Source organism: Equus quagga, chromosome 2 (genome assembly GCF_021613505.1).
Source record: "Equus quagga isolate Etosha38 chromosome 2, UCLA_HA_Equagga_1.0, whole genome shotgun sequence".
Classification (NCBI taxonomy): Eukaryota; Metazoa; Chordata; class Mammalia; order Perissodactyla; family Equidae; genus Equus; species Equus quagga.
This window is the reverse complement of record NC_060268.1, coordinates 16,376,123-16,388,741: the sequence shown is the minus strand read 5'-3', so window position 1 is coordinate 16,388,741 and position 12,619 is coordinate 16,376,123. Positions and strand designations below refer to the sequence as shown.

General features: G+C 40.9%; 1 protein-coding gene across 4 annotated transcripts in view; it reads left to right on the top strand.

The window, feature by feature from the left end:
* AKAP6 (A-kinase anchoring protein 6) overlaps nucleotides 1-12,619 on the top strand; it is a 512,511-nt gene that overhangs the window by 55,913 nt on the left and 443,979 nt on the right. The window contains exon 1 of one of the 4 annotated variants that reach the window (XM_046655042.1): nucleotides 2,464-2,544. The exons of the other annotated variants lie outside the window; for them this stretch is intronic. The gene's annotated coding sequence lies outside the window, so the exon portion shown is untranslated. Of the gene's footprint in view, nucleotides 1-2,463; nucleotides 2,545-12,619 lie in introns of those variants that run through there. 4 annotated transcript variants of the gene reach the window in all.

Genomic DNA, 12,619 nt, shown 5'->3' with positions numbered 1-12,619 from the left:
GGGCCCCACCTGTTAAGACTTCATTTAACCTTAATTATCTCCTTGCAGGCCCTATCTCCAAATAGAGTCACATGAGGCTTAGGGCTTTAGCATATGACTTTTGGGTGGACACAAATCAGTCCACAGCAGTGTTGCTTACTTCGAAATAAGTGGCTCCAGGCTACCTTCAGGGACCTTTCTAGTGACCACCTGCCTAGTTTCCTGCATGCTTCTATGTGGCAGAGGCCAGCTGACCATACCCTGGAATGCTCTGAGCATGTCACCTCATAAGAATATAAGCAGAACTTCCCTAAGACCCAGAAAGAGAATGAAGTTCCTCTCCCCCCGGTCTAAGGTTGGCTTTCTCAGTCCCTATTTTTTGTCCAAGTTTCTGTCTTATCCAAGTATTGAGACTCTCCATTCCCTTTAGGGGCACATTATCCTCAATCCATAGCTCCCCTCTGAAAAAAAGGACAAAGATATCTCTAAAGACCACTCAAGCTCAACCCAAAATGAAAATCTTCTCTACCAAACAGAATTCTTATATTTTTAATATGAAACATCTACATTTAGGTTATTTCACATTATTCTCCAAGAAAAAATGGTAGGTGTAACCAAGAATGCATTTGGACTTTTTTTCCAAAACAAAGGCTCTGCTCACCCCAAAGGGAATTCAAGTCCCTATACCTGGGCGGGTAGAATTGCTTCCAGCGCTTAGATGGCAGCCTCCCTTCCACTAGCCTCTCCCCTCAGATTTTACCCATCACAGCGTGGAAAATCTTAGGGGTGGCCAGAACTCCCAGTATACTTACCTTGCCTGAATCTGGTACTGAATCACCTAGTGCAATTCCTTAGCCTTTGAAGCTAGAACTCTGTATCTCTGAAGCTTGATGGCTGGAATAAAGGATAAAACCCCTATCCTAAAATTGCCAGAAATGTGTTTTCTGTGTATGTAATGGGTGGAAGTGGGAATAATATTTAGAGCATAGTTTTCCTTTGTTCTGAAAACCCTCTAGGTCATACAGCTGTGATTAAAAAACCAACTCCTGGTTGCTTGGATAGCCTTGGATGTTGGTAATGTCAACCAAATATGAATACTTCAAGCTGGGTGGTATTTTCTTTAGCAATGGAAAATAATGTTTCTCGAAGAGAAAGACAAGTTTTTTTGTTTTTTAAAGATTTTATTTTTTCCTTTTTCTCCCCAAAGCCCCCCGGTACATAGTTGTGTATTCTTCGTTGTGGGTTCTTCTAGTTGTGGTATGTGGGATGCTGCCTCAGCGTGGTCTGACGAGCAGTGCCATGTCCGCGCCCAGGATTCGAACCAACGAAACACTGGGCCGCCTGCAGCGGAGCACGCGAACTTAACCACTCGGCTACGGGGCCAGCCCCGAGAAAGACAAGTTTTTAAAAGTGTGTGTGTTTTTTTTCTCTGCCGTCTTCATTGATTGATTGGTCTAGAATTTCTGTGGGGAATATTTGACATGAATAATTAGTATTCTAAAGTTCAATGAAGAAACCACTTAGACCATTAACAGCTTAAAAACAAGAAACAGAGTAAAATATCAATTCCAAATGGTTGAGTCTTGGTACTATGTTTCTTGGTAATAACAGTAAAGATAACGTTTATATAGTGCTTTAGAGTTTGTAGAATGTTGATGGGTTACCATTAGGTCTGTTTCAAGGATGAGTGCTCCACTGAAGCCCAAGCCACTAAGTAGCTCCAAATCTCATCGTTCAAATAATAAGTGGGTGTTTGTGTTGGGTTGGGGCATAGTGTTGCCTCTTCCCACCCCTGGTTTTGCTTCTCCTTCTGCTAAGTTACTCTGTTCTCTCTGCCCTGCCATCACCTACCCCCAGCATGTCTAGAGCTTCTGCTGCCTCTGGGACCACAAAGGGTTGAGGGAGTCTTTGCCCCCAATGAAGAAAGAACTGTCTGTGAGATAGCCATGTTACTAGACTGAACTCAAAACTGTTAACTCAGATCCTTGTACTTATTGTATTCATCCTTGCTCAACATCAGCCATTTGATGGATATTTGCTAGGACACACCCATTTGATGCCACCAGATTCTGTATTTTTCCATTAACTAGCTAAGACCCATTGTTGGCGAATACTGAACTTGGCAAAGTTAGGAATCTAGAATCAGGAAATCTGTTCCTGGATGGGCCAAGGGAAATTTCAAGACCTGTGAGCCCTGACCGACCTTGGGGGGCTGGAGATGAGATAGAGATGACAGATTTTTCTCTGTGGATACTTTCTTCCTGCACCATTCCCGGGATCACTGCCCATGTGTGTCCCCTGCAGAGCAGAGGAAAAACCAAGCTTTCTATCCCTTAGGCTCTCTGTTCAGAGAGCTCTGAGCAAAATCGCTCCTCCCCTTGGGGTTCAGCCAAACGGAACCTTCTTTGTGACCTCTGATTTCCTATTGCTGAGGAAAGAGGAACTCGCTGGGTTATGGAGAGCTCATCAGGCCTGTACAGAAAACGGGGCTTCTGACTTGTTTGTTCTCAAAGGACAGATTATTTTCCCTCATTCACAAGTAGATAAAAACACTATCCAGTAGTGGTAAGTGAGAGTCTTCCTGATACATCTTATTTTGACTCCTTTGAGTTCTTCCATTAGGATGTTTATTTCATGGTGTGTTGTCATTTTGATGTGCTGTTTCTTTGGCTGTGCTGAGTCTTGCATGCATGTGTTCGGATAGGTGTACTAATATCTTCATACATACGTTCGCTAATCAGAGAATGTGTTTTCCCCTTTGGAATTGCTCTTATTGGAAGAGTGTTTCTTTACGTGTGGTTCATAGTCACATGGTCAAGCTTTGCCCACGTTTGGCTCTTTGTAATTGTTTTCTTTTTAAACACATACCCACGTATATATTATTAAATAAACTTCCTCTCCCATGTTCCCCGAGGGAAGCCATGCATAAAAAAGAAGTACAAGAGGAAATCCACTGCATCTGTGCTCTTGGTTACTTCCTCAGACAATAGTTGAACTCTTCACTGCTGAAAGAAAACCTTGCTTGTGGGGATGGATGGGGGAATCCACTCAGTGTTTCAAGTTTGTTTTCTTGGCTTCACTCTGGTCACTCACCCAACCTCCTTGTCACTTTCCCCCAAGTATCCAGGACCAACTTGGGCCTCTCTTTCAGCTGGTTATCTGGGTCTTTCTAGTCTTTCCCTGACACCTGTAAAATGACTTTGAACCTGGAGGATTTTAGCCTCTTAAGACGTTGGGGTTTTGAGGGTCAGAGAAGAAAGCTCTAACCTAGGTTGAAGTTTGAGAGCGCAAGTGCCCAACTCCTTTCTCTTCAAGGACTGAATGAGTCAGGCTCACTGCTGTGCTCAAAATCCCACCAGCTTCTTTCTTTAGTATCTTCCTCATTTAATAGTGGCATAGAGATGCTGCATCTGATACCAGAGGGGGTGACAACTTACAGGGCTAGAGTGAAGAAACTTGTACTTAACACCCATCAGCATTTGAGCTTCCTTAACTTGCAGGGTTTGCTCAATTTCTTATTGACCCAGTGCCTATAAATCAGTGCTTATTTGCATGGGAGACTTTGTCTTCTTGGTTTGGGCACAGAAGATCCATAGTATAAGATAGGACAGGCTGGGAGAGCATTGCAATCGTAGCTGCTATTCCTGCTGCCCTACTGCTATGGCTACTGTACTATTGTTGCTGCTACCTGCGGCTCTGGCAATGATTGTAGCTGTTGCTACTCTGGCTCATTCTGCTGCTACTAGTACTGCTCCTTCTGCTGCTGCTACTGTGAGTTCGGTTCTGTGCTAGATGCTATAGGGATTAAAAAGAAATTCATTGTCAAAGCCTTGAAGATGTCTACAGTCTATGTAAGTCTAACCTGAGAAATAATGGCTGGCAAACAAGCACAATAATCACCTTTTATTTAGCAGGAATGTGTGCCAGATGCTTTGCATAATTAGATCATTTAGTTATCTGACCATCCTAAGAGATAGGTCTTACTATTAACCCTTTATAATAGATGAGAAAACTATGTTCAGAGAGGGCAAGTAACTTGCTGGTGATCACACAGCTAGTGAAGGACAGAGCTGAAATTTAAACCTAGGTCTGTCGGGCTCTAGAACCTAAGGCATTTTCACTAGGCTGGCCTGTAGTCTTAAAATACAGAAAGCACATTTCCCTTTATTATCGCAGGGGATTTCACAATAGTCCCCAGAAAAGGCAGGGCATGTATCATGAAAAAACCTGAAACACAGAGAATATGAATGACCCTCCGAGCTAGTTACCAGCACTGAGACTCAGGGTTCCCAGTCCCCAGCCCTAGGCTCTGCTTCCCTCTGGAGCAACAGTGTTTTACTGACTCTGTCTTTATAAAGCAACCCTGCAAATTAGCAGAAGCCCAGAGTCTGAAAATTAGGCCAGGGGGACAAGAGTTCTAGCGATTATTGAGATTGTTCTTCCTTGTGGACTTTCATGCTGTGTATTTTGTGCAACCACACTCACTTGGATCAGCAGCCTCATCTTTACAGCATCTTTGTCCCCTGAGCAGCATAGACATTATAGCGTGGAAATAAATGCATTGTCTGGTGGCTGAAGAGGTTAGAGATCTGTGTGTTGCCCTGATCAACAAGAATTTATTGACAACTTAGTACATGCCCACTAGTGTCAGACTGTACCAACAAAGTTTTGCTAGGCAAGACTTTTGCAATTGGTGGCCTCTAAAATGAGGAATCATTGGAAGCTCTTTAAGGCACAGTCTCCTCTCCCTGCTCTGTACGTGGCTGAGTTATGCTCTGGGTGATCAGAGTGAGCACTGCCTCTTTTCTGCCCTGCTGGCTGAATCCTGGGCTGCTGCTGGGGAGCCAGAGTGGCCAGGGCAAGATGCCTGGAAGTGTGTGTTTGTGAGGGAGGGTCTGTGTTCCAGCGGTAACTATACACATTTGGGAATTATATATTGTATCTTGGAGGTGACGAGTACAAGCTCTGTAGTCAGCCTCCCCACCTGGGTTCAGAGCCTGGCTCTGCTTCTGATACCAGCAAGATCTTGGGCAACTCTGGGTGCCTCTGTTCCTTACCTGCACACTGAGAATCAGCACGTCTCTCACAGGGCTCTTTAGAGGTTAAATGGGTTAATGCGTACCTTAACAGTGCCTGTCACATAGCTATTATAAGAATAATTATTATAATTTTTCTCATTTATTTTTCCTTCATTTCTCAAAAAGTAACTCACATTTGACTAAAATATTTGCCTTACTCTATACACCTTTTCTGTCCATATGCCTTCTTAGTAATTTAAGCTGAGAGTGTATTTTTTGAAAGATAGCTTTTAAATACAATAAAAAATGGGAGAAATACACCAATTTGGAGATTAATAGATAAACCCATTTCTTGGAAGCCCAGATGAGAAAGAAATATTTTGAACCTCTACTTGAAGAATAGCGTTCAGGGTGTGCCTTTTCCTCGTTTGAGTCTCAGTGGCTCTGCTTCCCGCTCACCCCCAACACTGAGCCGTCTCTAATGCACATTCTAGATCCTTTCATTCTGCTTCCGTCATCTTGCACACTCCCCCTCATCTTCTGTACGTCAAGTGAACAAGGAGAGTGTGGATCAGCACAAATACGTTACCCTTAGTACAGCAACTCAAAAGTTCCTGTTCTAGCCACAAGAAGTTTGTAGTGATTTTTCGTGTACATTATTTATACTTATACTTCACACTGTGCAACCAAGTTATTCTCAATTATTCACATATGAATTATTTTGTCCAGTGGTTCTCGATTCTGACTGATCATTAGAATAAACTGAGGTGCTTTGAAAAATACGTGTAATAGCTTAAATATTGTGGTAGTTTATTTGTCTTCATTTAACAGTCCACAGTGGGTGTTTTTGTTTGAAAAGCAGTTTTCTTCTACTGATGATGCAGGGTTGTCCATCCTAGGAACACAGGGGTTCATTCCACCTCTGTCTCTCTCCCTGGTGCCATCTGGTTTACCAGAACTTTCTTCACTTCCTCATCAAAGTTTTCCTCTTCTAAGTTCCATTTCTCCATAGGAATGAAATCTGGCTAATCTGATTAATTTGGGCTAGTAGTATTATTATGCATTTTGTAACACCTTCCAGTTTGTTAATATCAATGAAAATGTTAACTATCTCCTGAGTCTGACATCTCCTGAGGCACCATGCTGAATACTTCAGTTCATACTCAAATGTGAGCTCCCCAAAGACACAGATTCTGGTCCGTTTTATTCACTGATGCATGACAAACACCTGGAATGGTGCTCAATAAATATGAGTTGAAAGGATGAATGTTTGTGAATGGACAAATGGCTAATCTTTATAATAACATTAAAAGGCAGAATTTTTATCCTCATTTCCCAGAAAAAAAGTGAACCTCAGCTAAATGCTTTGCCCAAGGACATCCGCTTGGGTGGAGAGCCTGGAAAAGAACTGAAGTTCCCAAGCCTACATCCTTGACTCCTTTTTCCTCCCTGGGTCTCTGTCCCTTCCCGCGGCTTCTCCCCACCCACTTCCGCCATTTCCCTGTTTTTCTTCTCCCCTTTTTTCATCCCTCCCTCTTCCTCTTTCCCCCTCTTTCTTTTCTCTTTTCTTTCTTCTCTTTCCCCCTTTCCCTTCCCTTTACCCATTGCTCCTTTCCCTCTTTCTTAAAGTGCTTTCAAATAGAGCATTTTACTTCTTAGACTCTCCGAGCAATGCCAGGTGAGCAGAGCAGTTATTCCTCGTTTTGCAGATGAGGAACCTGAGAGTGGTTAAACGACTTGCTGATTTCTCATGGCTAGTTAACGGTGGGGCCTCAACCTCACTGTCTTCTCACTAGTCTAGGTAGTGCCTGTCCCACAGCACGCGCTGCCTTGCAGGTCCCAGTGGTTGCGGACAGCAGATGGTAATGCCTCTTCTCCAAAACACTCATTAGCTTCCAACTGAGTGGAGTGGATTTTGAGGTAATTTAGGAACCAGAGCAGGTTTGTGAGGGAAATGATGGGCAGGCAGGCCTTGGATTCTCCTCAGATCCCACCGTCTGAGTGACAGTTACTCATAAGGCTGTCTCCTGCAGAAGAAGAGGATTCCAAAGCTGGTTTCAAAACCCTCCAGTGCACCAGAGCCCTACACAGCCTCGGCAGCAGCGCCTCAGACCTGCGCCTCTTTTGGTGGGGAGTTGTGGTGTCTACCTGTGTTGAAATCACCACCTGCAGTCCCACGGAGATAAAGGGGTGCAGGCTCACTTTTACTCTGGGGTGCATCTTTTTCTTCAGTCTATTTCACCTCCTGTAGTGTATTAGTGGTATTCTATGGCAAACTGCTAACAATTCAACACCTGAAGTGCACTTTCTCATAGTGCTGACCCACCACAGCTGGCACTGTCCACAGTTATGCTGCCCTTCTTGAGTGACTTAAGACATTAAGCCAAGGGCCAACACACCAACTAAAACAGGTCCTGGAGTATTTGAATCTTCTATTAGTTAGAAAAAAGGTTTTTCTTTTGGCCAAATTCCATACAGGATCTGGGTGTCTTTTTTGTTGTTGTTGTTGTCATTACTTTTTGTTTTTTTCTCCTCAAATAATATTTGTATTTTAAATTACAAATAAAATTGTAATGTATTTAAAGTACAAAATGTGATGATTTGATATACATATACCTTGTGAAATGATTACTACAATAAAGTCAATTAACACATCTATCACCTCACATAGTTACTTTTTTTTTTTTTTTGGTGAGAATGCTTAAGATCTACACTCTTAGCAGATTTTAAGTATACAATACAGAAGTATTAACTATAGTCACCATGCTGCACATTAGATCCTCAGAACTTATTCATCTTACAACTGAAAGTTTATCCCCTTTGATCAACATCTTCCCCCAAGCCCCCGGCAACCACCATTCTATCCTCTGTTTCTATGAGTTCAACTTTTTTGTTTTTTAGATTCCACATATAAGTGATAGCATACAGCATTTCTCTTTCTCTGTCTGGCTTATCCCACATGGCATACTGCCTTCCAGGTTCATCCATGTTGTCACAAATGGCAGGATTTCATTCTTTTTTATGGGTGAATAATATTCTGTTTTTTTCTTTATCCATTCATTTATTGATGAACACTTAGGGTGTTTCCATATCTTGGCGATTGTGAATAGTGCTGCAATGAACATAGGAGTGCAGATATTTTTTTGAGAGTGATTTCGTTTCCTTTGGGTATATACCCAGAAGTGGAACTGCTGGATCATATGGTAATTCAATTTTCAATTTTTTGAGGAATCTCCATACTGTTTTTCATAATGGTAGTACCAGTTTATATTTCTGCCAACAGTGTACAAGGCCTCCCTTTTCTCCACATCCTTGCCAACATTTGTTATCTGTTGTCTTTTTGATAATAGACATCCTAACAGGTGTGAGGTAATATCTCACTGTGATTTTGATTTGCATTTCCCTGATTAGTGATGTTGAACATCTTTTCATATTACTTATTGGCTGTTTGTGTATCTTCTTTGGGAAAATGTCTATTCAGGTCCTTTGCCCATTTTTAAATTGGATTATTTGTTTTTTTGCTATTGAGTTGTAAGAGTTCCTTATATATTTTGGATATTAACCCATTTTGGATGTATGGTTTGCAAATATTTTCTCTTTTCTTAATTTTTTTCTTTGCTGTACAGAAATTTTTTTATTTTTTGCTAAGGAAGATTTTCCCTGAGCTAACATCAGTTGCCAATCTTCCTCTTTTTTTTCTTGAGGAAGATTAGCCCTGAGCTAACATCTGTGCCAGTCTTCCTCTATTTTGCATGTGGGTCACCACCATAGCATGGCTGATGAGTGGTGTAGGTTGACACCTGGGGTCTGAACCTGTGAACTCAGGACACTGAAGCAGAGCATGCCAACCTTAACCACTATACCACAGGGCTGGCCCCCCTGCAGAAATTCTTTAGTTTGATGTAGTCCCACTTATTTATTTTTGCTTTTGTTGCCTGTGCTTTTGGTAGTGTATCCAAAAAAATCATTGCTGAGACCAATATCAAGGAGCTTTTCCCATATGTTTTCTTCTAGGAGTTTTATGGTTTCAGGTCTTATCCTGAAGTCTTTAATCCATTTTGGGTCAATTTTTGTTTATGGTGTAAGTTAAGAGTCCAGCTTCATTCTTTTGCATGAGGATATCAATTTTACCAGCACCATTTATTGAGGAGTCTATCTCTCCCCATTTTGTATTCTTGATGCCTTTGTTGAAAATTAGTTGACCATATATGCACGGGTTTATTTCTGGGCTCTCTATTCTCTTCCATTGATCTATATGTCTAATTTTAGGCCAATACCATACTATTTTGATTTCTGTAGTTTGTAAGATAGTTTGAAATCAGGAAGTGTGATGCCTCCAGCTTTGCTCTTCTTGCTCAAGATTGCTTTAGCTATGCATGGTCTTTTGTAGTTCCATGCAAATTTTAGGACTGTTTTTTCTATTTCTGTAAAAATGCATTGGAATTTTGATAAGTATTGAATTGAATCTATAGATTGCTTTAGGTAGTATGGTCATTTTAACAATATTAGTTATTATAATCCACGAACGTGTGCTATCTTTCCATTTATTTGTGTCTTCTTTAAGTTCTTTCAACAGTGTGTTACAGTTTTCAGTGTATAAATTTCTCACCTCTTTGGTTAAATTTATTCCTAAGTATTTTATTCTTTTGAAGCTATTATAAATGGGATTGTTTTCTTAATTTCTTTTTTGGATAGTTTGTTGTTAGTATATAGAAACACAAGTGATTTTTGAAGAGCTGAGTGTCTTAATCTGTTTGGGCTGCTATACCAGGAATACAATAGGCTGGATAGCTTATAAACAACAGACAGTAGTGGAGTCTGGGAAGTCCAAGATCAAGGGGCTGGCAGGTTCACTGTCTGGTGAGAACCTACTTCCTTGTTCACAGATGATGACTCTTTGCTGTATCTTGACGTAGTGAAAGGAAGCAAGGGAGCTTTCTTGGGATTCTTTTTTGTTTTTTTTTTTGAGGTTATGATAGTTTACAACTTTGTGAAATTTCAGTTGTACATTGTTATTTGTCAGTCACCATATAGGTGTGCCCTGCCACCCTTTGTGCCCACCTCCCATCCCCCTTCCCCCTGGTAACTACTAATCTGTTCTCTTTGTCCATGTGTTTGTTTATCTTCCACATATAAGTGAAATGATACAATGTTTGTCTTTCTCTGTCTGGCTTATTCGCTTAATGTAATACCCTCCGGATCCATCCATGTTGTTGTGAATAGGACGATTTTGTCATTTTTTATGGCTGAGTAGTATTCCATTGTATATATATACCATATCTTCTTTATCCAATCATCAGTTGACGGGCACTTGGGTTGCTTCCACGTCTTGGCTATTGTGAATAATGCTGTGATGAACATAGGGGTGCATAAGTTTCTTCAAATTGTTGATTTCAAGTTCTTTGGGTAGATACCCAGTAGTGGGATAGCTAGGTCGTATGGTATTTCTATTTTTAGTTTTTTGAGAAATCTCCATACTGTTTTCCATAGTGGCTACACCAGTTTGCATCCCACCTGCAGTAATATGAGGGTTCTCTTGGGACTCTTTTATAAGGGCACCAATCCCATTCATGAGGGAGCCACCCTGATGACCTAATCACTTCTCAAAGAATCCACCTCCTAATACCATCACCTTGGGGGTTAGGATTTTGATACGTGAATTTTGGGGGGACATAAATATTCAGTCCATAGCACCAAGTAAGCACTATAAACCTAGAGCTAGGTAAAGAAATGCTTTTATTACTTGATTTTGTTATTTTTTATGATAGCTCAGTGTATATATTTTGGTATATGTTCTTTCTGTGACATGTATATTTATAAATATTTTAGATTTACTTTTATGTTTGTGTCTGTGTAATCCTTTTCAAAAGAATTCCATAACGCAAAGATATTTTGTATTATAGTGGAACGTTTTTGTAGTATATACATTGATCGAATGTTTACTCCGGTAGTAAATTAGTAAATTTAAAAGTAAAATGACGTCCTTGGCTAGAGTAAGAGGGAAAGATTGGTGTTATGTGAAAAACTCATTCTCATCGATGTATTTAAGTCTGTATGTGTTTATATGCACGTACATTTATGTTTGACTGGTGGTCTGAGAGTTTTCGATTGCATGTCTTTAGCTGGCCAGGGGATGGAGAATGGAAGGAAGGATTCAGTCTGTAAGTTTGACAAACTCAGGTAAAGAAGCATTTACGAGGCAATGTACCCCACAAGCGTTTGCTATGTAACCTGCTCTGCTCTGAAAGACACAGTCTTTGACCTGAGGAAGCTTGAAGTTTCTCCTAAGTTTTTCCATTCAGTTAATGGAATACAAGGCAGGCCAATGTAAAGACTCAGCTGGAGGGAAGACAAAATCAAAGCTTGTAATAGTTGCAGGATTTCCACTCTCTCATTTGTTTCGTAGCACCCTAGCAAATGAAGATTATTTACCAATGGTATGTAACTCTGTGCTTTATATAGAGCTGAGTTTTCTTTTTGTTTTGAGGAAGATTAGCCCTGAGCTAACGTCTGCTGCCAATCCTCCTCTTTTTTGCTAAGGAGGACTGGCCCTGAGCTAAAAGCCGTGCCCATCTTCCTCTACTTTATGTGTGGGACACCTGCCACAGCATGGCTTGACAAGTGGTGCATAGGTCTGCACCTGGGATCCGAACCAGTGAACCTCGACCCCGGTGAAGTGGAATGTGCGAACTTAACTGCTGCGCCATTGGGCCGGCCCCTATAGAGAGCTGAGTTTTAAGAGCGCATTTATTAAATTAGATTATTCACTAAAAAAGTGGTTTTTTTGAGGAAGATTAGCTCTGAGCTAACTATGCCAATCCTCCTCTTTTTGCTGAGGAAGACTGGCCCTGAGCTAACAGCCATGCCCATCTTCCTCTATTTTATACATGGGACGCCTACCACAGCATGGCTTTTGCCAAGCTGTGCCATGTCCGCACCCAGGATCCGAACCTGCGATCCCCAGGCCAGCGAGAAGCGGAACATGCGTGCTTAACCGCTGTGCCACCGGGCCAGCCCCCCCAAAAATATGTTTGTACCCTATAAACAAATCTCTTTTACTAGAACCACTTGTCACCTTGTTATAGTGAACTCTTTAATGTATTATGCACTGTAGGAATTTGCTTATGAAGATATGATGTAATTTTTTTTTTCCTTGTAGAAAAAGGAATGACTTTTTCTGACTAAAGTTATCTTGGAAAACCCCATCTTTCTAGAATGTATTATGTTTATGCTGGGAGAATATTTATAAATGAGGGTTAGTTATTAATAATTTTTCTTAGGTAAGGGGAGGAGTCTAGTTTAAAAGACAGTGTGGGCTGGAAATGCTATGTTAGTTCTAAGACTCAGTTGTAAATAACTTGAAATCGGTATTATGACCACTACTCCTTCTATCTCTGATGATACTTGGTAGGTGTTGACTTGCTGGCTTGCTTTATCATTTTTGGTCAGATCTCAGTAGCAAATTACTTTTTGTTATTTTAGACAGCCAAGGAAGGGAAAAAGATGTATGCATATAAGCCTTAGTAAAATCTTATACCATTTCAAACTCTGGAGTGATAAAGAAAAAGCTGCTAGGAAATTTGTCGTTCCCTGGAATGGAAATAATGTTACTTAAAAAAAAA